Source organism: Schistocerca serialis, chromosome 2 (assembly GCF_023864345.2).
Source record: "Schistocerca serialis cubense isolate TAMUIC-IGC-003099 chromosome 2, iqSchSeri2.2, whole genome shotgun sequence".
NCBI classification, from domain to species: domain Eukaryota; kingdom Metazoa; phylum Arthropoda; class Insecta; order Orthoptera; family Acrididae; genus Schistocerca; species Schistocerca serialis.
This window is the reverse complement of record NC_064639.1, coordinates 1,093,015,168-1,093,041,072: the sequence shown is the minus strand read 5'-3', so window position 1 is coordinate 1,093,041,072 and position 25,905 is coordinate 1,093,015,168.

Below are 25,905 nucleotides of genomic sequence, written 5' to 3'. Positions count from 1 at the left end.
AATGTAACTTGAACTAACTATCGCTAAGGACAAAACATACACCCATGCCCGAGGGAGGACTCGAACTTCCGACGGGGGCAGCCGCGCGAACCCTGGCAAGGCGCCCAGATGGCACAGCTACCCCGCACGATATGTCATTCAGAATGCGTTTGTGTGCAGGGGCATGTTATCTTGCACGACCTCTAGCTGATGTGACTGGAATATTTATAGAGAACTGTTGAGCAATGTGTACTGAAATAAAAATATGACAATTCAGTCTTTGATCGCTATTTTTTATTTTCAATGACCGGTTTCAGGCTAGCAGCCCATCTTCAGATCAAGTATTACAGTTACAGAACCTGTCAGTACGGAACTATTGTTTCGCTGTCATAACTGTACTGAGAGGTTACTCTGTAACCGCAATACATGATCTGAAGATGGGCTGCTAGCCCGAAATCGGTCATTGGAAATAAAAAATTTAAAAAAAGATAGCGATCAAAGACTGGAATGCCATATTTTTATTTAAATAACTATCGCGGCAGTTCCAATAAGACAATTACGTCTAGTTTTGATAAAGGTGTACTGAAGTGTTTTTACGGCGTTTCAAGATTATATTTTGGCACACGCTTCAGCAGAACAAAAACAGTAGTGTATGCAGCGAGTGTTTTGTTTACATGCTGGCAGCTATAAATGCTTTGTTAGCAACGCTGCCGTAATATTTTTGCAGTTTCATGGTGGCAAGACATTCAGTGGAATGCAACAGAGCAATAAACTGGGCCATGGGAGACTGAAGTCATCGGCCGGTTCACTGGCTGTGCTTGTTAACAGATCGAGACGCACGCGAATCAGATCATGTCCACTGTGGCGCGTTTTCAGTCCCCAGCACTAACGATGTACATTCCTTGTGCTTCAAGAAACTACGTAATTACGTGTCGATTACAGCTGTACAAAGCCGGCCGAAGTGGCCGTGCGGTTAAAGGCGCTGCAGTCTGGAACCGCAAGACCGCTACGGTCGCAGGTTCGAATCCTGCCTCGGGCATGGATGTTTGTGATGTCCTTAGGTTAGTTAGGTTTAACTAGTTCTAAGTTCTAGGGGACTAATGACCTCAGCAGTTGAGTCCCATAGTGCTCAGAGCCATTTTTGAAGAGCTATACAAATAAGAATTGTGTTTAAAGCAGTGTAACTAGCGACGTGATTACGACAGTTTTACGTGTTCCTTAGTCTCCAGCGGCGACGATGTCACAGCCCAGTGTTTCAGTTAACTGTGTGGTAGCATGTGAAATATAATTCAGCAAGTAAGTAGGGCATTAAAAGAAGAGTGCCTAACGATATTTTCCTAATTATTCAGTGCAGTGCCATAAACAACAGTGTTTCATGATGTGTTAAAAATTTTTGTCACATGTGTGTAAAGGGTTATGGCTAAGTATGTACAAATTTTTAAATATTATTGCATAAGCAGACTTTAAACTGTGTGTCAAGTTTGTTTTGTATAAGAATTTTTCAAGTATCATCCAATTCTATATCACAGCAACCCGATCTTTCGTGTGATAATATACATATTTGACAGTGGAGCGTTCCTTGGTAGATTGTACAGTATCGTAACTAGCTATCATCCATATACAGACCTACCTACCATGCATTTCGTACAAATACGGCAGATCAATGCGGTTGCTCACACATAAAAAATATCTGTCTACTTACTATGAAATCTAAGGTTGTACAGTTCTTAAATTTATGGCACCTGTTCAACATACATACATGCCAGTGTTCCAATGTAAAGATTTCACTTAGCTCAACTGTTTATGTGTAGGCCCTTGTAGATCATGAGGTGTTGCACTTAAGATACCTTCATGTATGTAAGTATCTATAACTCTTTTCTTGTATTCAATCACATTATGGTATATGCTATGAACTGAGGAATCGCTAGTTATATTCAATTACTCTACAGTTTATTTTTTTAGTATTTTTGGCTGATACAAGTCCTTATACAGAGTGTCCCAAGAGAAGTGGTCAATATTCACGGACATGACAGGAAAGATCATTCAAAGCAAAAAGTCTACTAACGGTGGGCCCCGATATGAATTCCTTAAGAGCTATGAACATTAAATCTTCGATACTGCGAAACAAATCTCTTCTACTGCAAGCTCTTTGTTTCCGATATTTTGAGAGGTGGTAGTAAGTGGTAAAACGAAAACAGAAATGTCCAGTAAACAGGGGCTCTAAGATGAATACCTTAAGAGCTATTACTTGTTCATCTTCGCTATTGTGAAACACGTCTCATAACTGAAAAAATACTCATAGTTCTGAAGGTATGCATTTTAGACCCCATGTGCATTAGACTTCTTTGCTTCGAATGATCATTTCTGTCGTTACTCTGAATATTGGCAATTCATTGTGGAACACTGTGTATAACATGTAGGTTGTAAAGCAACTTTTTTTGAACACTTTTATGTGGCTTATTTCATTTTGTAGACATGCTTATGTACTCTTGCGTCTTCTGACTAACCTACGATAAATCATATATAATAATTGTGTAAAATGCATCCACCCCTTGTGGGATACAAAATTCGTATTTCTGAAAATGTTAATTGTGTCAGATAACCTATTTTGCCGTATTATGAAGATAAATCCTTCTCATACAACTGGCAGATTTTTCTATGGTAGTAATTAATGCTTTTACATTGCATACTTATGCAGTTACTGTAGAATTTTTCAAGTAGATGGACAGTAATGTAGCTAGTATTTGTATAGCTATTAACTTGAGACTCACCCACATTAATTAATTATAAGCTGTCGCTATAATTAATGGTTAATGAAGTGTAATTAATTAATAGTAACACTAATTAACGTAATTTCTACGCTTCACTTCCTGAAATTTTCGTTTTATTTTCTTGCTTCAACTTTTAACACAAATTTTAATTATGTGTGTACGGTTTTAATTTTGGTAAGTATATGTAAGAAAACAGTACCCTTACATGTCTGAACATAATATCGATGAAGCCAACAGTACACAGTGGAATGTGCAGCAAACAAACGGTTAGCTGGTGTTGGACTGTAGTGAGCCACGACCGGTCGCAAAGAGAGACAGTTCTCGTAACGAATATGTATTATCTAATATTGATACGTTGGAAAGAGTAATTAGTTTGTGTCTCACTGCGGTGAGCCACGGCCGGCCACGAGGCAAGGCTGTTGTCGTATTTGTGTATAGTGTGTGCAGTGACTGATTGTGAGATATGAGTGAACAATGTGGCATTACATTATTTAATAAGTTATTTGTAAATAATTATTGTATAGTGGGAGTAAATCTAATGATTGTCTCTAACTAGAAGTCTGTAAATATATGTGTATATGAATTAGCTTGTTTTAGATTGTTCTAAATTTGTAAATACTTTGACATGTCCTATATCCTTGTAAAAAGAGATCTACGGATGAATAAAGCTACTACTGCTACTACTACAATTTAACCTAATGGCCCACAGTATCGCTGAGTATTATGTAATGTAAAATGTTGGAAAGTTATGTGACATTAATTAACTGAGTTCAGACCAAATGTATTAAAATAATTTCGTAATTGAAGGAACCTGATTCATTACAGTTAGTGCTTATTAGTCAACAAAGCTCGCCATTACAATTGGCAGCAATAATATCATCACATCATCTTAAATACAACGAAGGCCGCAGTGTACATAGTATGGAGCACTGTAATCGTCACTACCAGGTTAATATTCGTTGCAAGGAACGGCCCACGTCATTGACGGCAGGGGATCAGATTTTTGTTAAAAATTTTGGTGCAGTCAGTAAAGACACCGATAAGGTTATGGGCAAGATTTTGCCACATTTTAAACGTGCTGTTGAAATCATACAGTTCATCACTACGGTTACCTTACGGATAAGGGACCCAAAGGACAGACGAATCTTTAGACTCCATTTCTCCTAAGCCATATGTGAGGGAGACAGGTCCTTAATGTTATTAAAATGGCAGCAGAGAATTTTTTTTTAGATTTACTTTTGCGAACAAACTCTGCTACCATCTTGACTGTAAAAAGGTACTGCTTTTTTTTTTGTTTATTGGTAATTTCACACCTGATACAGGTAGGCCAGCAGTGGCACATTAAGCCGCTCATCTGCTACAGATAAAACAGATGAGACAAAAGAAGAGAATCGCAGAACAGACAGGGTGAATATACAAACGTAGACACACAAAATTAAAACACAAGGAGCCGTTCACGGGTGCAGAGTCCAAAATAAAGATGTTCAGACATGTGGACACGCACAGAGATCACAGATGGCACACGTGAACGTTGGAGCACCTTGAACACGAACACAACGACACATACAAATACTAGGCAATGATCTCCGGCCCGCGAAAGTTCATTATACGTGTGCGAGTCCGGGGACCTGCCAAAAGGGGAAGAAAGGGGGGAGGAGGGAGAGGGGAGTGTGTAGATGCTAGTGGCAGAGGAGATGGGAGGGGGAGGAAAGCAGGGAGGGGGGTTGGGGAAGTCTGGAGGAGGTGGGAGGGAGGTGGGGAGGAGGGATAGAAGGGAGAGAGGGTGCCCTCGGGAGAAAAACACAGGGTGCGGTAGACGAGGATCAAAGTTGGCAGGAGGGGTAAATGGAGGGGATGAGGGCATCATCAGGGAGGGGGAGTTGGTGGAAGACACCTTGGGCGAGGGTATGGAGAGAGGAGAGATGGAGAGCAGGTGGGACGTGGGAATGCAGGCGCAGCAGCAGACGGGGGTGGAAGAGGATGGGAGAGACAAGCGGGTGAGGGGTATCAAGTTTACGGGAGGTGCAGAGGATCCGTATCCGTTCGAGGAAAAGGAGGAGGTGCGGGAACGGAATAAGGTCATAGAGGATCGCGTGGAGGAGAAGGGAGATGGATGCGATAGGTGAGGCGGAGCGCATGGCGTTCAAGGATTTGAAGGGATTTGTAAAAGGTAGGAGGGGCGGAGATCCAGGCGGGATGAGCGTAATAGAGGATAGGGCGGATGAGGGATTTACAGGTGTGGAGGATGGTGGAGGGGTCCAGACCCCACGTACGGCCGGAAAGGAGCTCGAGGAGACGGAGTCGGGAGGTTGCCTTGGCTTGGATTGTCTGGAGATGGGGAGTCCAGGAGAGGCGACGGTCAAGGGTGACGCCAGGGTACTTGAGGGTGGAGGTGAGGGTGATAGGACGGCCATAAATGGTGAGATAGAAGTCGAGGAGACGGAATGAAGGCGTGGTTTTGCCTACAATGAACTGCTTTGTTCCAACCAAGATCTTTAATGTGGCAATTTGATGGTTGTCTGTACTGTAAAATTTGTGTAAACTATGCACCTTAGGGTAGCCTTCATGTTACTAAACAGCGCAAGGAAGTTTTCTAGCCTCATTTCTATGCCTGGCTCTCAAAGACTGTGGCAGGGAGTGTGTCCCATGACGAGACATCACTCGGCCATCACAGTTCGAAAAGCCAAGCGAACAGAGTTGCAGCTGCGGCAGCGCCATTGCCTGAGGGCGTAGTCAGCGACGTCAGCGCTGGGGAGAGTCGACGTGCGAGAAGGACTGGACACATCGGGCACAACTCAGAGTACGACCACATGAGTGGGGACCCTGGAGTACCATCGAGCAGCCGAACAGGGCGAATTTGGCTGGACGCCTGGTAGCCGTGGTCCAGTCGGCGGCCGGAAAGTGTGCCGTCAGAACAGTAGAAGTACGGCATGCCCGGTGCTGTTTGCTGCAGAGCAGGATTTCCCAAACTGTGTGCAGAACACTGGTGTTCCGAGAGAACTGAATAGGTGCTCCGCGAAGAACTATTGATAACACTGAATAATTAGTTCTCGGGTTTCCTGCCGGTCAAGTGATTAAAGTTACACGAGCATTTGGCCAAACACTCTTTGGCCATTGTCAAGTGGTAGGACTGCCAGTGGGCTGCTGGTACGCCTGTTATACGCACGAGCTGCCGCCTATGACGTCACTGGTGCTCGCGGTATCACAATATATGGGCATACGTTGACTCGTCGTTCGATCCTCCCGCTTCATCCGCGCGATTGCTGGATCCCAAGCCGTACTGAGCTATAGGCCACCGTCTCTTTTTAGGGTGTTATCGGTGATTTTTATTTCAATAGCTGCTTGAATTACACAGTCACGGTGTAGTATCGTTGCCACAGATACTACTACAACGCCGCGCCAACACAAGGTTGGCAGCCCGTCGTATGCCGAGCACAGTGGACTCTAGCGGGCTGTGCAGCTCGACGGAACTGGAGTGTGGCTCGTTCACTTCTGAGCTAGATTTCAAACTAGGCAGACGCACTTTCATAATCGTCCCTCAGCCAGTTCTGTAATGTTTGCATTGATTCTCTGAGGAGAGACCTTCAGGCTTAGTCCCTGAGAATATGTTGTATTAGTTCATGGTATTCCATGTTACGAGATTGTCAGTTCATAGCCGCAGCTGCAGTCCTACAAACAACTGAAGATAAGCAATTTCATTGTACTATGTGTTTCTTGAATAATAATCCTTATCTCTAACAGTGTGGCGTACCGCATATTATTGCAACCTGGACACTTTCAGCTCCTATCAACTCGGCCTTCTACTTATTTGCATTTAATAACGAGCTGAAACCATCCACGCGTTTTGTGCCTCTGAACAGTGAGACACAATACACGGAATTCGTTAGTGCGAGCTACGACGAGTGTTCCGTCAAACTTTATCCGGCGTCCGTTTTCTAAAGTATGCTCAGCTAAAGCGGATTTCTCGGGATAGCGTAGGCGATAAAACCTCTCATGCTCCTTCCTGCGTTGTTCAACAGTCAGTACAATTTGTCCTACGTAAGAGTGGTCACACTTGCAAGGTATCTAGTAGACCCCTGGTGTTCTGATTCCTGCTACTTCTTTAACTGGTCTCAGTAATTGGCGGATTTTTGTCGGAGGCCTAAAGTTCAATTTGATCTTGCCCGACACGGAGCCACAGAGCGGCAAAAAAGGAAGTTTCTTTTCCTGCTCCTCGTCGGTGGTCTTACTGTGATTCTTGCTTGAAATCACTTCATTTATTTGATGAACGTTATAGCCATTGTTCCTGAAGACTTTGCCTAGGTGGCTCAGCTCAAGGAGCAGGTTATCTGCGTCTGATATCGTTCTTGCACCAATGTTTATAAATCAGTGCTATTCTGTGCCGAGTGATGACGGCTGATGGCGTAAGTAAAGATACGTATGTGTGTGTTTTCTATAGATGATGTGGTCAAGGCATCAAAATGGTTCAAATGGCTCTGAGCACTATGGGACTCAACTGCTGAGGTCATTAGTCCCCTAGAACTTAGAACTAGTTAAACCTAACTAACCTAAGGACATCACAAACATCCATGCCCGAGGCAGGATTCGAACCTGCGACCGTAGCGGTCTTGCGGTTCCAGACTGCAGCGCCTTTAACCGCACGGCCACTTCGGCCGGCGTCAAGGCATCCATTTAGTTTCTGGTGTACGAGGTCGTCGAGGAAGGGCAATGCACTGTCTTTTTCTACCTCCATGATGAACTGAATGTTACTGTTTATGCGTTGAGGTTTCCCAATATCTTGTCAAGTTTCCCGCATCCGTGGCGCCAAGTGACAAACGTGTCGTCAACGTATCGGAAGAAACAACTACGATTTAATGGTACTGTGGCTAAGGCAATTTCCTCAAAATTCTCCGTGAAGACGTTTGCAACAACTGTAGCTAACGGGCTACACATTGCAACGCCATCCGACTGATCGTAATACTGCTCATTGTACATAAAATAAGAAGTAAGAGTGTGCCTAAATATCTAGACCACTCACTTACGAAGTACTGGGATCCTAGGTCCAAAGAGTCTTTCAGAGGCACATTCTTAAACAGCGCCGTTCTATCAAAACGGACTACAATGCCACTCTCACCAAGTCGAAGACGGCTAATTACGTTGATAAAATCTGCTGACTTTTTAATATGATGTTCGCAGTGTCCCACATGTGCAGCGAGGAAATTGGTCAAGTAATTCGAGAGCTTGTACGTAACTGAACCGATGGTGAATAAGACGAAGCAGAATGGTGTCCCACCCCTGTGGATCTTCGATACAGCATAAGTAGTAGGTGTCATGACCACACTGTCTTCTACCGAAGAACGTTTGATAAATTCAGATGTTCCCTATTTTTCTTGCTGTTGGGTCGCGGGACAGTTTCCGGTAAGTATTTTCGCCCAGTAGGGCGGAGATTTTCGTATCATAATCCGCGTATTCCATAATTACTGCTACATTGCCCTTGTCAGCAGGAATCATCCTAATGCTTTCATCATTGCGCAATGCTCGTAGTACATTGCGTTCAGCCCTGGTCTTGGTGGATGCTAATAACTTTGCTTTTACGCATGCTTACAAACTAATAACATGGCGATTTTTTTGACGTTTGGATGATGCTGAATGTTTTAAATTTTTTTATGATTTCTAGGTTATGAGTTACGAACTAAAATTGAATTAATCACTGAATAAAGCAGGATTTTCTCATTTTTTAAAATTTTTCTAACCTTTTAAAGAATCAAGGTGTTTCATCAAAGTACCAGGGTTCTCAAAGTATTACGTCAGAAGAAAAGTTTAGGAACTCCTGCTACAGAGCAGTCTGTTCCTGGCGGTTCTGGAAAGCACAGTTTGGGGTAGTGTCTTGAGCAGAGTGTGTGGCGTTGTCACCCAGCATTTGCTTCAAAAATGGCTCTGAGCGCTATCGGACTTAACATCTGAGGTCATCAGTCCCCTAGAACTATTTAAACCCATCTAACCTAAGGATATCACACACATCCATGCCCGAGGCAGGATTCGAATCTGCGACCGTAGCAGTCGCGCGGTTCCGCACTGAAGTGCCTAAAACCTCTCGGCCACCGCGGCTGGCAGAATTTGTTTCATTTCTGGTGGAAGTGGTTGTGAACTCTCTCCCCTAGGCGGCGAGTATCGTGCTATTAGGAAGGAGCCGACAGTGTTACTAGAGTGTAAGTTGGTTCTTAGTCTGCGCAAGGATGACTATTTATTGTTGCGTAGCAGTTAAAAATTTTGGCCATTTGTGCAGTAGTGCTCAGTACTCAGTGACCGGCCGGCCGGAGTGGCCGTGCGGTTCTAGGCGCTACAGTCTGGAGCCAAGCGACCGCTACGGTCGCAGGTTCGAATCCTGCCTCGGGCATGTATGTGTGTGATGTCCTTAGGTTAGTTAGGTTTAATTAGTTCTGAGGTTTAGGCGGCTGATGACCTCAGAAGTTAAGTCGCATAGTGGTCAGAGCCATTTGAACCATACTCAGTGACCCAACAGGTTATACTGTACCTTTTGCTAGATGATGTAAGCAAAACCTTGGCATACGTTGGTGTCTCGATCTACTATTGTTGCAATTACCGCTCTGATTCCTTTTGCAATGAATGAGTTGGGAGTTTTGCATATTCCTGTTAATGTTGTTGTCCGTAAAGCCGGTTGTAAGTACAAGAACTAAAACTATTTTGGTAAGCTATTTAGAAAAGCTCTCCTATCCTCTTATAACTTGGAATTTTATCGAAATTCCTTACGCCATGCTATATTTCTGATTTATTGTCACTGTGTTATTTGACAGAGTCTGTTGGCACGATAATACAAAGCAACCTTTCACATAATTATATGTTCTCACTTTTATAGCAAAACTATACTTGGTGCTCTGGCCCATGTGCAGTCAATTTATTTTTGAAACTGGTATGTGTGTTTAAATTGTCCTCATTCCTTTGGTAGCCCAGTCTGACATTACGTTATTTGTTTTCGATATTTTGTTTAGATCTTGGGGCTGTTACTTGGTTTTGGATTTTATTTAATCGTAATGCTTGGTAATTTTGTCTTGATTGAGAGAGCATTGCTTTATCACCGAACATTTTTTATTTAATCAGTTGTTGGATTTTAATCCATTGTTTTCTAAGGTTGGTTGTAATATAAAATCTCTGCCATTTTATTAAATGAAAGTTGTAAAATTATGATCACTTACTATTCAACCCAGCCTCACCACTTCCTGTTGTGTCACAAATTTTATGGACTCATTTACCAACATTATGCAGAGGAATACTGGAGAGCAGACAAAAAAAGATCTCAAACCATTAGCACTGCTTACCGATGAGGCAATACGACTTGTAAAGCAGGCGACACGCTGCGTAAATATGTGTGAAGGTCAGATTTTACCCGCATTGACGATGTGAAGCATACTGAACTGCGTGCAAATGTGGTCGTCATTACACCATACAATCTGTTCAAATTGTTGACTGAAATGTAGGACACACACAATCCGTAATGCAATGGACACTAGGCCTAAACAAACTGCTCGTGGCAGGGCATTAATACAAAATATATTATGGAAAAATGAGACTCTCAGCGCATTATCCAACGTATTAGAACCCTGGTACAGAAACGACAGCTGTGATTAAATCACAGTAGAAAATTATGGGAACAAGCGAAAAAGCCTAGTAAAACATGAAACATGAAACTATTCGTTCAAGAGAATTTATGTTCAAAAATATTTGAAATGTACATTATGTTTACATCTCGTGGTATAGAGTAACAGGAATGAAAGGTTACTGAAAACACTGGGTGCGTGATGTTTTTGATATACATAATAAATCCCATCAGAAGTAAACACCATTCTTCTTTCAAAACTGCTACCAGCGTGGCATGTAACAACACGTCTGCTGAAAACATCTGAAACATGTATCAGATTCGGCTCAGGGCATTAAGCTCGACACACAAGGAAATCTTTTACAAATCTATAGAACTTTTACGCACGAAACAGATCAACTTCCAGTAGAGATACTGACCGCTTTCACGGACAGCATGCCACTTTCTTATCAAGCATATTTCTTGTATATAGTTTGTTGTCGTGAGAGAGAATTTACATTCTTTATTAAAATTCTGTTCGATCTTCGCACACTAAATTTATAATTCCTCTAGATCATAGATCAGGGATGTCGAATCTTTTAACTCACCTGGGTAATCTAGAAAGACGGGTATTTTTGGGTCACATGTAATATACTTAACACTAACAGCAAGGGGGGAAGAGAGAGAGAGAATAGCATCGTGTGGCGGAAGTTTCAAATTCAAAATATTCAATTTATAATAACTCAACTTTTTTACCGATCGTATGATAAATGCTCACCTCTTCGGCCGCATTGACACTTGCTTTTGGTCGCATGCGACTAGCAGGTTGGACAACCCTGCTGTAGCTGCCAGTGAATTAGTTACGTAATCATTTTTTCCCAACAAGTTATTAAGTTTACTATGTTGTTCAGCTCTCAATACACCTTACTCGCAAGAGGGCGAGATCTAAAGAAGTGTACAAGAAATAAAAATACTGAATCTCCCGTGATTCTTTACAAAACTATCTGGACGGCAGTGAAGCTTGAATGTTAACACAAACCTATACATCTTACATAAAAACAAGTGAAATGAGTTTCATAAGGAACCTTTCATGGTATTCTAGGAAAGTTTGAAAGTAAGATCAATGAATGACTTCATTGAAGAAACGAAGACAGCGTAATAGGCTTGCAAGGTAATAAAAGGATACTTTAAATCGGATACAAATTTAGATCCACGCTAAAATGACATCTAGAGTCAACGAAAGAGAGAGCAGCTACTGAAATGAATATATTGGAGATATCACTCCTTATAAAGAAGAAGAAGGAGACGGAGAAAGTACTACCAGTGGTAGTTTTATGTCGCTGTTGTTGTTGTTTGTAATGACGACGATGATGATGATGCTCCTCAGAATGTTATGATACGTGATTTATCCCGTGATGCGCTCTTGTAGCCGAGGAGGTTGACAGAAGCTGGTGAACCGGTGACCCCCTCGAAGGAACTTGGCTCGAGTCCTAGGATAGGACCAGCAACGTGATGGGGTGTGGTACTAGAACAAAAATTTATTTCATTAATACCTTGTGTTAGATCACAAACCTCTCCACAGTATCTCAAAGGCTGATGGCATTTGACATTTCTGATGGGGAACTTCACTTCTGAGAACAACTAGTTCAATGGCTGCCATGCTACTAGTTGAGAGAGATGGACACTTCTGTTCCAGCAGCGAGACAGACACTACGAAACACTGTAATTTACCTCGTATAATTATTACTAACATACAACACTCATGCATCACGATGACAATGTGCCAAATATAAGCGTATGAGGAAAGGGGACCTTATCATCGTACGTGCGTTCTCTCAGCCTGTAGAAGGCTTCATAGGTTACAAGATCTTACAACATTAAATTATTTATTTATCCAAGTCATAAACTACAGAGATAATTAACCTTCATAAAACTATGAGAACGTTCTTTTGTAGTGTCTTCCCACAACTGGTTTGTTTACGCTATTCCTAAAGTGTTCTGTGTATCGTCCTTGAATTACCGCTGTTTCCCGAACCTTGTCCTACTCCCCTACTGCTTTCTTAGCCCGAAACTAACGAAGCAAAGAAAATCAAGAGAGTCGCAGTTATCACAGTTTGTGTTGCAAATATGTCGAAGAGCGCTAATAAAGAGTTCAAATGCCACATATAGAAGTCTCGCATTTTTCGTGACAAAACAACTCCCTGTGACCAAACTAATTGCGATATTACACACATTAAAAAAAGTTTTGCATCACCTCTATTCAGAGAGTTCCGGAACCTGTACAGAAAATTGGAATAGAGATCAACATAAACATCATTTCCGCCCTTTTTATTGCTCATGAAAACCACACATTGCCAGTTGTACCACCATACAGCGAGACCTTCAGAGGTGGTAGTCCAGAGTGCCGTACACACCGGTACCTCTAATACCCAGTAGCACGTCCTCTTGCATTGATGCATGCCTGTATTCGTCGTGGTATACTATCTACAAGTTCATCAAGGCACTGTTGGTCCAGATTGTCCCACTACTCAACGGCGATTCGGAGTAGATCCTATGGTTGGAGGGTCACGTCGTCCATAAACAGCCCTTTTCAATCTCCCCCCCGGCATTTTCGATAGGATTGATATTTGGAGAACATGCTGACCACTCTAGTCGAGCGATGTCGTTATGCTGAAGGAAGTCATTCACGAGATGTGCACGACGCGGCCGCGAATTGTCGTCCATGAAGACGAATGCCTCGCCAATATGCTGCCGATATGGTTCCACTATCGATCGGAGGATGGCATTCACGTATCGTACAGCCGTTACGGTGCCTTTCATGACATTCGTCGGCCCCACATAATGCCACCCAAAAACAGCATGGAACCTCCACCCTGTTGCACTCGCTGGACAGTGTGTCTAAGGCGTTCAGCGTGACCAGGTTGTCTCCAAACACGTCTCTGACGATTGTCTGGTTGAAGGCATATGCGACACTCATCGGTGAAGAGAACGTGATGCCAACCCTGAGCGGTCCATTCGGCATGTTGTTGGGCCCATCTGTACCGCGCTGCATGGTGTCGTGGTTGCAAAGATGAACCTCGCCATGGACGTCGGGAGTGAAGTTGCCCATCATGCAGCCCATTGCGTACAGTTTGAGTCGTAACACAACGTCCTGTGGTTGCACAAAAAGCATTATTCAACATGGTGGTGTTGCTGTCAGGGTTCCTCCGAGCCATAATCCGAATGTAGCTGTCATCCACTATAGTAGTAGCCCTTGGGCGGCCTGAGTGTGGCATGTCATCGACAGTTCGTTTTTGGAACACAACCTACAACCAGCTTTGAGACACGAGTGATGACATTTTCTGCAGCACCTGGCCATCATCTTGCAGGACAATGCTCAAGCACGTAGTGTGCAAACTGTTACCGATTTGCTTGACTGATGCGGCTGCTAAGTGCTATACCACCTACTGCACTCCCCTGAATTAATCCCTCGTGAGTTCAAGTCGATTTCTAAACTGAAGGAAACACTTCACGGCATTCGCTTCAGAACTGATACTAATTCGTCGGGCAATAGACCGCGCCGCTCGAACTGGCAACACAACTGGCACTGCTAAGAGTATCCTACGACTTCCACATCGCTGGCAACGGGTTATATACGACGTTGGTGAATACTTTGAAGGTCAGTAGAATTTTGAAAATCGTATCTGGTTTGTACGAGCTGTAAATAAATAGTTGCCACCATTAAAGTTCCAACCCTCGATAGTTGACTGCGTTTACTGAAACTTAGGCTTGACTTTTTTGGGTTCATAAACATTTTATTTTTATTTGTCATTACTTTCATGTTGTAATTTCATGTACTGACACGTTCCATTGCCTTGGAGATCTGTTCCTCAATTTGGTCCTACGGAACTTGACGTATAAATAAATAAAATGTGAATGACAGAAGAGAATGATGAAAACTCTCAGTATCTACTATGCAGTAGCATAATCGACGGATACTGCAAATTTGCTACAAAACGACGTTAACAGTGACATGCAGAAATAATTTGATGATTTAGTTGATAATGAAAGAGCAAAAAATATGGATAGTAAAATTTCTGAAGTCGAACAGATTTCGACCATTTGACGAGTGTATCATGAATATCAGGAATCCGGTAAAACATCAAATCTCCGACATCGCTTCAGCCGAAAAAATATTCTGCAGGAACGGGACCAACGACGATTGAAGAGAATCGTTCAGTGTGTTGGCAGTGCAACCCTTCCGCAAATTGATGCAGATTTCAGTCCTGTGCCGTCAACAAGTATCAGCGTGCAAACCATTCAGCGAAACATCATCTATATGGGCTTTCGGAGCCGAAAGCCCACTCGTGTACCATTGATGACTGCGCGACACAAAGATTTACGCCTCGCCTAGGTCGGTCAACACCGACATTGGACTGTTGATGGCTCGGAACATGTTGCCTGGTCGGACGTACCTCGCTTCAAATTCTGTCGAGCGGATGGACGTGTACCGGTATGCAGACAACCTCATGAATCCATGGACCCTGCATCTCAGCAGGGGACTGTTCAAGCTGGCGGAGGCTCTGTAACGGTGTAGTGCGTGTGCAGTTGGAGTGATATGGGACCGCTCATACGTCTACGTACGACTCTGACAGGTGATACGTAAGTACGCATCCTGTCTGATCACCTGCATCCATTCGTGTCCATTGTGCATTCTGGCGGACTTGGGTAATTCCAGCAGGACAATGCGACACCCCACACTTGCAGAATTGCTACACAGTGGCTCCAGGAACACTCTTCTGAGTTTAAACATTTCTGCTGGCCACCAAACTCCGTAGACATGAACATTATTGAGAGTATCTGGAATGCCTCACAACGCGCTGTTCAGAAGAGATCTCCACCCCTCGTAGGCTTACGGATTTGTGGACAGCGCTGTCCGCCTACTTAGCTGGGTGGTAACGTGCTCGCCTCCCATGGACGCGGGTCCGGGTTCGATTCCCGGCCGGGTTGGAGATTTTCTCCGCTCGGGGACTGGGTGTTGTGTTGTCTTCATCATCATTTCATCCTCATCATCGGCGCGAAAGTCGCTCAATGTGGCGTCGCATGAATTAAGACTTGCACTTGGCAGCCGAACTTCCCCGAATAGGGGCCTCCCGGCCAACGACACCATACGTTCATTTCCATTTTTTTGTGGACAGCTCTGCAGGATTCATGGTGTCAATTTCCTCCAGTACTTCTTCAGACGTTAGTCGAGTCTATGCCAAGTCGTGTTGCGGCACTTCTGCGTGCTCGCGGGGACTCCACACAATATTAGGCAGGTGTAGTAGTTTCTTTGTCTCTTCAGTGTATGAAGGAGTGTTGTTCTCGTTACATTCTCCCCAACACTAATTTGTTGTCCTTATTTGAGAACTGTGTAACATATTGAGCTGTCTTAATACACACTGACGAAGTACTTGGCAAGACCTGTTAGAGCAGTTAATGTTATACTGTTCTGTCGTGAACACATAAGTATATGTAAGGTCGTATTGCTGGCAAAGACACAGTCCAAATTGCAGGTCAGAGTAGAAATCCATAGCCGGAGCGAAGCGTCATCCACGGTTGCCTGTGAACTAAAGTGCGCGTCATTCACGACGGCGGCTGAGTTTAGGTTCGTTCTGCGCATCTGACGTCACAAAACACAGTCAGCCAATGAACAGAGAACGACGTTGCCAGAGCTCGACTGCAGTGCAGAGCACGGACGAGTGTCTTCAGTTTTAGAAACGTTCAGTCATAAATAAAGTAATTGAACAAAAGCAATGTCTTGATAGCAGACTTTCTTTTATACCATTTATACCATTTGCTTTATATTCTATTAATTAATTAATTAAACCAAACAAGCAATAAGCCTCCTAATTCAGGCGATACCAAGGAAAGGTGTTTGTATCATTCTCACTAACCGCTTTTTCGCAATAAAGAACAGCGGTAATTGTTTATTTCCTATTGTACTTCGACGAAACGTGAGTAACTCATAGTCATACCAACAGTGTTTGTCGGTATTTTGCGTGATATTTTAAAGTCCTCCGTGAGATCTATTGAATGAGTAGCTGCCGGCACGGTAGCTCAGCTTGTTCGGTCAGAGGGTTAGCTGCCCTCTGTAATAAAAAAACTGAGTTATCCGATCAACAACTAATTTCAACGGATATCTTACGACGTCCACCCCGAGCAGACGTAACGAACAAAAGCGAACAATATGAGATTTTTTTTAAAAAAAAAAAAAAAAAGGCTGCGTTAGCGTGATGGTTAAAGTGTTTAGCTGCTAAACGAAAGATTCTGAGTTCAAACCTTGTTCAGTGCTTAATATTTTCTTTATTTAAAAACAACATCGAAGTGTCTTACCTCATGAATTTTATTCGTTTGAATGTACTTTTTTGAAATTTCTAGTGGCAACTAAAATCGACCATACGGAAAGTATACACTATGGACTTTTACCTCTGCAAACTTTTCAGAATTTCGTGCAATGGTTTACTACATCTAATGCGTTGAACATCGAAACGAAATTAATTCATTTATGGGGGGAAGGTATCAGTCAAGAAGATGTGTAAAAATCAAATTTTTGGGCCAAATAGTTTTTGTGAAATCGAATGATAAAGTGTGTCAAAGCAGTCGAAACACCATGTGTCTGCATAGGCGAGCAGTGCAGTGATGACAAAATCGCGCACTGCGCAGAATGTGGGGAGCACGTCTCTGTAGCAGCGAAAGGGTTAATGCGGCCGTGGTGGCTTTACTTCAGAAACCGCGCGCTCCCCCCTAAACGTAAGTTTGCGAACTATACTAAACTATGGCGCTGCTTCTCTTAGCGCGTGCGTCGTGTGCAACTGGCAACGCAGCAATCTCCCGCGTCTGGGCGGGCATGCGCGAGCCGTCAAGATAAAAGAATTGAACTATAGACGATGGAGATGGCACGCAGACACGATCAAACCGCCGGCCTGGGTCTGCAGCAACACGGGCACAAGCGGCCTGTGTCTGGTGCTTAGTCAGGGTCGAGAGGCGTGATGCTGCTTGCAGCTCCTTGTTCATCATTATCGCTGGATACAGCACTCCGTATTAATGCTCCCTTGAGGAAACAGTGAGAGCAGGGCGTCTCCCGGAACTAATGGCCGCTGTCGCCCAGAGGTGCCTCCATTGTCATGTGGGCCTTTGTGGTCTCGATGACGGCTGTTGTGTAACAGCTGTCGTTGTAATATCAGGAAGCACTGGTGGCCGCGCTGTGTGGGAGTGGCTCAGGCAGCGAAACAGCTCCCAGCAGGAAGCACGGGTCGTCACAGCTTGGCGGCCGCCTCCCTCTGCTTCACCAGGGATCGCGTTCGTTTTTGAGGGGTTGTTGGCGTTGTACCGTCAGCCGACAGTGACTAACAGCTCAAAGACGTACATAATGCCGTCAGGCGACAGCAATTAAAAGTCCAATAGACGAACATACAGACTGGCACGTGCCATTTTAGGGTCCTCTATAAAAGCATTATTGATAATTACTGGCTGGTCTCCCTACAGTGAGGTCGTAACACCGAAAATGCAGGATGCATGGCACCTGCTACCGATGTATAATTTTTTTCTGAATTGGATGTAAATATTTTCTGAAGAAGAAAAATTTGTTAACATCGAGTATAGATTTAAATGTTAGGAAGTCTTTTCTGAAAGTATTTGTATGGAGTGTAGCCATGTATGGAAGTGAAACGTGGACGATAAATAGCTTAGACAAGAAGAGAATAGAAGCTTTTGAAATGTGGTGCTACAGAAGAATGCTGAAGATTAGATGGGTAGATCACATGAGGAGGTATTGAAGAGAATTGGGGAGAAGAGGAGCTTGTGGCACAGCTTGACTAGAAGAAGGGATCGGTTGGTAGGACATGTTCTGAGACATCGAGGGATCACCAATTTAGTATTGGAGGGCAGCGTGGAGGGTAAAAATCGTAGAGGGAGACCAATAGATGAATACACTAAGCAGATTCAGAAGGATGTAGGCTGCCGTAGGTACTGGGAGATGAAGAAGCTTGCATAGGATAGAGTAGCATGGAGAGCTGCATCAAACCAGTCTCAGGACTGAAGACCACAACAACAACATGTAAATATTTGTAATTTAAATGCTTTCTTTTAATAAGTAAGGACATTGCTTCACTGCATGTGTAAATTTAGGTAGAAGTCTGTTGACGTTTCATTCTATTCATCTGTGTCTTACTGTGAAACTTATAAGCTCTGGGAAAAAGCCAAAGGAGTTGTTATTTGCATCGACTAGCAACGATGATAGCAGTGCTTGTGCGTTGTAAAATCTTTGGGTAGGGAGTTGTTGCTCAGAGCGCGCAGAGAGAGAGAGAGAGAGAGAGAGAGAGAGAGAGACGGGTTCCAGCGCTAGTAATGTGCGGAAGTGTGATGCTAACGCTCTCGCAGTAGAGAGTACCATATTCGACGGCATCATTTAATAGCAGGAGTAAGGACAGCGGACGGGCGGAAGAGGCTGTATTAATTACGATTGCCCGTTCCTGTAATTAGCCGTGGCTCCACAAGATGCTACCGTCTTCAGCAACAGCGGCGGTTCCAGCAACACAGTTTCGTCGTCGGCACCGAGTTTCGACGTATGCACAGCACTGAAGTAAGACTGTTCATTGGTAGAAAGTGTTAACGGCCAACCCAGCAGCACAACTGAATGTGATTTGAAACATATAATTTATTTAAATAATAATCAGTTAAACTGAGGGCGATTGTGTCCCCAATGCCCCCAGACATTGTTACCAAGCAGGGCCCTTGTTCCTTTTTTTCCCCTATATGCTAACCTAGTGTCATAAGAAACAAATTGAATAGTTATAGCCAGTTTATTAATGAATAATTTAACTTTTAAGAATTTTAGCCTCAGTCTACTTTCAATTAACTGTTGTACAACAGAGACTTCAACATGTGACTAAAGTAAAGATTCGTCGTCTGCACCAAGTTTCGTCGTATGCACATCACTGAAGTAAGACTGTTCATTGGTAGAAAGTATTAACGGCTAACCCAGCAGCACAACTGAATGTGATTTGATTGATATAATTTATTTAAATAATAATCAGTTAAACTCAGGTGATTGTGTCCTCATTGACCCCAGACATTGTTACCAAGCAGGGTCCTTGTTCCTTTTTTCCCTTATATGCTAACCTAGTGTCATAAAGAATCATACTGAATAGTTACAGCCAGTTTATTAATGAATAATTTCACTTTTAAGAATTTTAGCCTCAGCCTATTTTCAATTAACTGTTGTACAACAGAGGCTTCAGTATATGACTAAAGTAAAGCAATTTCATTTTTCGTGTTTGAGAATCAATCACTGAAAAAATCCAAATCTAAATAAATGCACAAATTAAGAGTGCAAAAGTTTTATTTATTTTACATATAGCGTGGAGCACATGGCTGTTTGTTTTGGTACGTATTCTAGTATTTAATTCTTTTGAAGTCAGTAAAAAAAAGGCTAGTTGTTCAGACAATAATATCAAATCCAATTTGCAAAATAAGTAACGGCAAAGTAAAAATGCTTGTTTCTTTTCTAAATTTCTTTGATGACGTTATGTTGAGGTCACTGAAAGTCACTGTTCACGTAACAAAGTTCAGTAATAATATACAGTTTAATTACATATTTTCAAATCATTACTCGATTGCCTTTTTCAAAATTTAATGCCAAACATAAAGTAAGAGTGACTTCTCAGTTTTCTTTATCATTCTATAATCACTTAAAATTAGTGTCAAAAAACGTGACAACCTTTACTTGCCACGTCAGTGTTTGATAATACATGTTTTTCTTTCCCATCATCTTGTACAGGAATTTGGATGTAAATTGCCCTAGCGGGATGGCGACCATTAATTATTTCCTTTTCGTTCATTAGTGTAACTTCTGGATTCATGATCAGTGGTACCCCTTTTATGTCCAGTGTTGTTCGTGAGTGAATGCACAAAACAACTTTCATTTTTCCAAATTATAGCTCTGTTCGGTTTAATTACTTTTAAGTTTAGTAGACTTTTCCATCAGAAGGGTCGGTTGTACACTTTCCTTTTACTTATCGGTATTGCTCCTTCGGAAAAGATAGCCTTATCCAATTAGAAAAAATCCATTAGGCATACACGCGATCCACGGTCATATTTTATATCGCAAGCACGATAGGCCGATGGGGGAGGTTACAAGGTGACAAACGTCAGGGTATAGCTACATGCACATATACAGATAACGGTAGCATCGCGTACACAAGGCATAAAAGGGCACTGCACTGACGGACCTGTCATTTGTACCCAGGTGATTCATATGAAGGGGTTTCCAATTTTATTTTGACTGCGGAATGGTAGTTGGATCTAAACGCATGGGATATTCCATTTCGGAAATCGCTAGAGAATTCAGTATTCCGAGATCCACAGTGTCAAGAGTGTGCCGAAATATCAAATTTCGGGCGTTACCTCTCACCATGGACAACGCAGTGGCCGACAGTCTTCACATAACGTGCGAGAGCAGCGGCGTTTGCGTACAGTTGTCCGTGCTAAAAGACCAGAAACACTGTGTGAAATAACCACAGAAATCAATGTGGCACGTACAACGAACGTATCCGTTGGGACAGTGCTGCGAAATTTGGCGTAAATGCGCCATGGCAACAGACGGCCGACGCCAGTGCCCCTGCTAATAGGACGACATGGCGTGCAGCGCCTCTCGTGAGCTCGTGACCATATCGGTTGGACCCTAGACGACTGTTAAGTCGTGGCCGCGTCAGGTGAGTCCCGATTTCAGTTTTTAAGGGCTGGTGCTAGGGTTCGAGTGTGGCGCAGACCCCACGAAGCCAGGGATCGGCCGGCTGGTGTGGCCGAGCGGTTCTAGGCGCTACAGTCTGGAACCGCGCGACTGCAGGTTCGAATCCTGCTTCGGGCATGGATGTGTATGATGTCCTTAGGTTAGTTAGGTTTAAGTAGTTCTAAGTTCTAGGGAACTGATGACCTGAGAAATTAAGTCCCATAGTGCTCAGAGACATTTTTGAACCAGGGGTCCAGGTGGTCAACAAGGCACTGTGCAAGTTGGCAGTGGCTCCATAATGGTGTGGGCTGTGCTTACGTGGAATGGACTGGTTCCTCCGTTCCAACTGAACCGATAATTCACTGAGAATGGTTATTTTCGGCTACGTGGAGACCATTTTCAGCCATTCCTGGACTTCTCGTTCCCTTATAAAGATGGATTTTTTTGTGGATGACAATGCGCCATATCACTGGACCACAACTGCTTGCGATTGGTTTGAAGAACGTTCTGGACAGTTCAAGCGAATTATTTGGCCGCCCAGATCGCTCGACATGAATCCCATCGAATATTTATGGGGCATAATCGAGAGGTCAGTCAGAGCACAACATCGTCCGCCGGCAGTTCTTTCGCAATTATGAACAGCTATATTTCTACAGGGAACTTCCAACGTCTTGTTGAGTCTATGCCACGTCGGACTGCTGCACTACGCCGCGCAAAAGGTGGTCTGACACGGTATTAGGAGGTCAACTCAGTGTATTTACTTTTTAAAACTAAAAATTAATTTATTGAAACGATAATCATTTTGTTCCCCGTCTGATTTCGAATCATGGTACGCCTCCAAGCCTATATCGACACATTCCATCAACATTACACCTACATGCTCTACATATACTCTCCCACTGAAACTTGCTTTCCCAAACAATGAAATCCACCCCAATATTTATACATCCTATTAAGTATAGCTCTTCCCACCTGTTCTACATCAGGGCTCCACTTTCCCCTCTCGCCTCTCCCTCCCTGTTCCACCGTCTCCCCGTCCCTTCACTTACAACTGGATGGTTATAACAATATCCTACTATCCTGTGGAGCAAGCAACGTTTCCCTTCCAAAAATATTTCACCGAAGTGAGGTCCTTCGAAAGTACAGTGCTTCTTTCGTAAGATAGTCCACTTGTCTGCAATGTCTTTTAAATATATTTTGAGATTTTTATTATACCTCCTAATCAGTTTAGTGTACAAATTAAAAATGAAGAAAGCTAAAAGTTAAATTTATATAAATACTACCAATGATATTCATATTTTTATTAGTTTTTAAAACACCGGTAATTTTTCACCTTTTTGTAAGTGCCTGTCGTATTTTACCAGTAAATTGACATGTTTTTACTATGATATTTCCCCGTGCTGCTATACTTGTACATGGCGTGTTATGAAATGAAACATGCATGGTGTATTTGTATAATCACTAATTCCGAGCCAGAGCATTTCACCGTTTATATCAGTCACTCACCTTTTAGCGGGCCATAGGCTGCGACCACTCACTGTCCACATTCCAACAGGTAACGCCTGAAAGTGTTAACTACATGGGTAGGAACGTGAGTTCCGGATAACGTACCACACACACGAAAATGCAGTCACATATATTCTCAATACCCTTTCCTGCTAATACCTGAAAGAATCCCAAACGAATTCTTGGGTTAAAACTATGGAAGAACTTGATCTCATCAGAAACAGTCATAAAGCGTGGAGATTATTGAGACGCCTCAATAATGACCCAACCAGATCCACAGCACACTGCAACATTACTGCAGATCAGATACCACACCAACTGCTCATGCATGGGAAAGGAAGCCATAGAATCAAAGCTCCGAAAATACAGCAAGAGGCCCAAGAACAAACGAGGGATCTGACTCCCCCATTCGAGATATCTGAATTAAACAAGGCTATTAAGGAGAGCAAAACTGGTAAAGGATCCTGTCTAGATGACATCCGTATGGAGCAAATGAAGAATTTCGGCCCAGGAACAAGAAAGTGGATCCTGCAGGTTTTCAACAACTGCATGAACCAGTGCCAAATACCAAAGATCTGGCGAAAGACCAGAGTGATAGCTCTTCTGAAACCTGGGAAGGAAGCAAATCATCCCAAGAATTTCAGACCAGTTAGCCTTTTGAGTCACCTTTATAAACTGTTCGAACGTATGATTCTGAATAGAATCCTACCAGTAATATAACCTCTTCTCATATCCGAACAAGCAGGATTTCGACCAAACAGAAGCTGCGCAGGGCAACTTTTGAATCTCACTCAGTTTGTAGAGGACGGCTTTGAAACCCGTCAAGTGGTCTTCGTGGATCTCACAGCAGCGTATGATACTTTCCATCATCTGATACTCCTTGCAAAATTATACAATATGATCAAGAACGCCCACCTCGTTAGACTACTCAACACCCTCCTCTAAAACCGCAGGTTTTTTGTTGAATTTCAAGGACAACGCAGTCGCTGGAGAGCGCAGAAAAATGGTCTACCTCAGGGAAGCGTCTTTGCTCCACTTCTCTTCAACATTTATACCAACGACCAGCCATTGACCCCAGGCACAAGGAGATTCTTATATGCAGATGACCTAGCATTTGCTACGCAGAGCTCATGCTTTGAAAGAGTGGAAAGAAACCTGACAGCAGCACTCAGGACACTGTCAAGCTACTACAATCGGAACCAACTCGGACCAAACCCTTCGAAGACACAAGTGTGTGCCTTTCATTTAAGGAACAGGGAAGCTAATCGTGAGCTACATATTGCATGGTCAGGCATCCAACTCCAACATCATCACGCACCTAAATACTTGGGAGTCATCTCGATAGAACTTTGACATTTAAAACTCACTGCAAGAACACCAAAATAAAAATCTCCGCTCGAAACAACCTAATTCGCAAACTAGCGGGGACACAGTGAGGATCACATCCGCAAACTGTTCGCCATTCTGCAATGGCACTGTGCTTTTCTACTGCTGAATATGCTTCTCCAGCCTGGTACAGGTCATCTCATGCCAGACAAGTAGACATTGCTCTCAACGAAACCTGCAGGTTGATCACAGGTTGCTTAAGACCTACCCCAACTGATAAGCTCTACTGCCTGGCTGGAATAGCGCCACCATGGATACGCAGAACAGTGGCTACCAACAAGGAGAGAGTGAAAGTGGAACAGGACAGTGCCCATCCACTGCACGGACATAATCCACCACAGCAACGGCTGAGATCGCGAAAGAGCTTCCTGAGAAGATCCGAGAAGCTCACCATTTCACCAGAGAAGGCAAGGCTGGAGTTCTGGAAGGAGTCGACGCCTCGCCTGCAGACGCCAGAAGCTGCAGAACTACCACCTGGACACAACGAGAGCTGGCTGGTGTGGAAATCTTTAAACAGATCACGATCAGAAGTTGGGCGATCCAGAGACAACCTGAAGAGGTGGGGCTTCATAACAGAAGATACGTCCTGTGATTGTGGACAAGAACAAACCACAAGCCACATGCTCCAGTGCCTTTTGTGCCCTACATCCTGCACGAAGACTGATCAAATATATATACAGGGTGAGTCACCTAACGTTACCGCTGGATATATTTCGTAAACCACATCAAATACTGACGAACCGATTCCACAGACCAAACGTGACGAGTGGGGCTAGTGTAATTGTGCAATATAAACCATACAAAAATGCACGGAAGTATGTTTTTTAACACAAACCTAGGTTTTTTTAAATGGAACCATGTTAGTTTTGTTAGCACATCTGAACAAATAAACAAATACGTAATCAGTGCCGTTTGTTGCATTGTAAAATGTTAATTACATCCGGAGATATTGTAACCTAAAGTTGACGCTTGAAACCTCCGACGTTCAGTTGCGTGTTGTAACAAACACGGGCCACGGGCTTCATAGGACGTGGAGGACGCATAAATTGGCCAGCCCGTACTCCTGATCTTACACCTCTGGACTTCTTCCTGTGGGGTACGTTAAAGGAGAATGTGTACCGTGATGTGCCTACAACCCCAGAGGATGTCAAACAACGTATTGTGGCAGCCTGCGGCGACATTACACCAGATGTACTGCGGCGTGTACGACATTCATTCCGCCAGAGATTGCAATTGTGTGCACCAAATGATGGCCACCACATTGATCATCTATTGGTCTGACATGTCGGGACACACTCTATTCCACTCCGTAATTGAAAACGGAAACCACGTGTGTACGTGTACCTCACCCCTCATGGTAATGTACATGTGCGTCAGTGAAAAAGACCAATAAAAAGGTGTTAGCATGTGGACGTAATGTGTTGTTCCAGTCTCTTCTGTACCTAAGGTCCATCACCGGTCCTTTTGGATCCCTACGTAATTCGGTGCTCTCCGATACACACGATCGAACAGCGGAGGAGTGGTACTCAAGCGTCAACTTTAGGTTACAATATCTCCGGATGTAATTAACATTTTACAATGCAACAAACGGCACTGATTACGTATTTGTTTATATGTTCAGATGTGCTAATAAAACTAACGGGGTTCCATTTAAAAAAACGTAGGTTTGTGTTAAAAAACATACTTCCGTGCATTTTTTTTATTGTTTGTATTAACCAATTACACTAGCCCCTCTCCTCAAGTTCGGTCTGTGGAATCGATTCGTCAGTATTTGATGTGGTGTACGAAATATATCCACCGGTAATGTTAGGTGACTCACCCTGTATATATATATATATATATATATATATATATATATATATATATATATTTGTTGATGTGTATGGGTACTGTAAATTTGTATGTTTCTGACTCGAGAATAAAAAAAATTGTTCATTGTA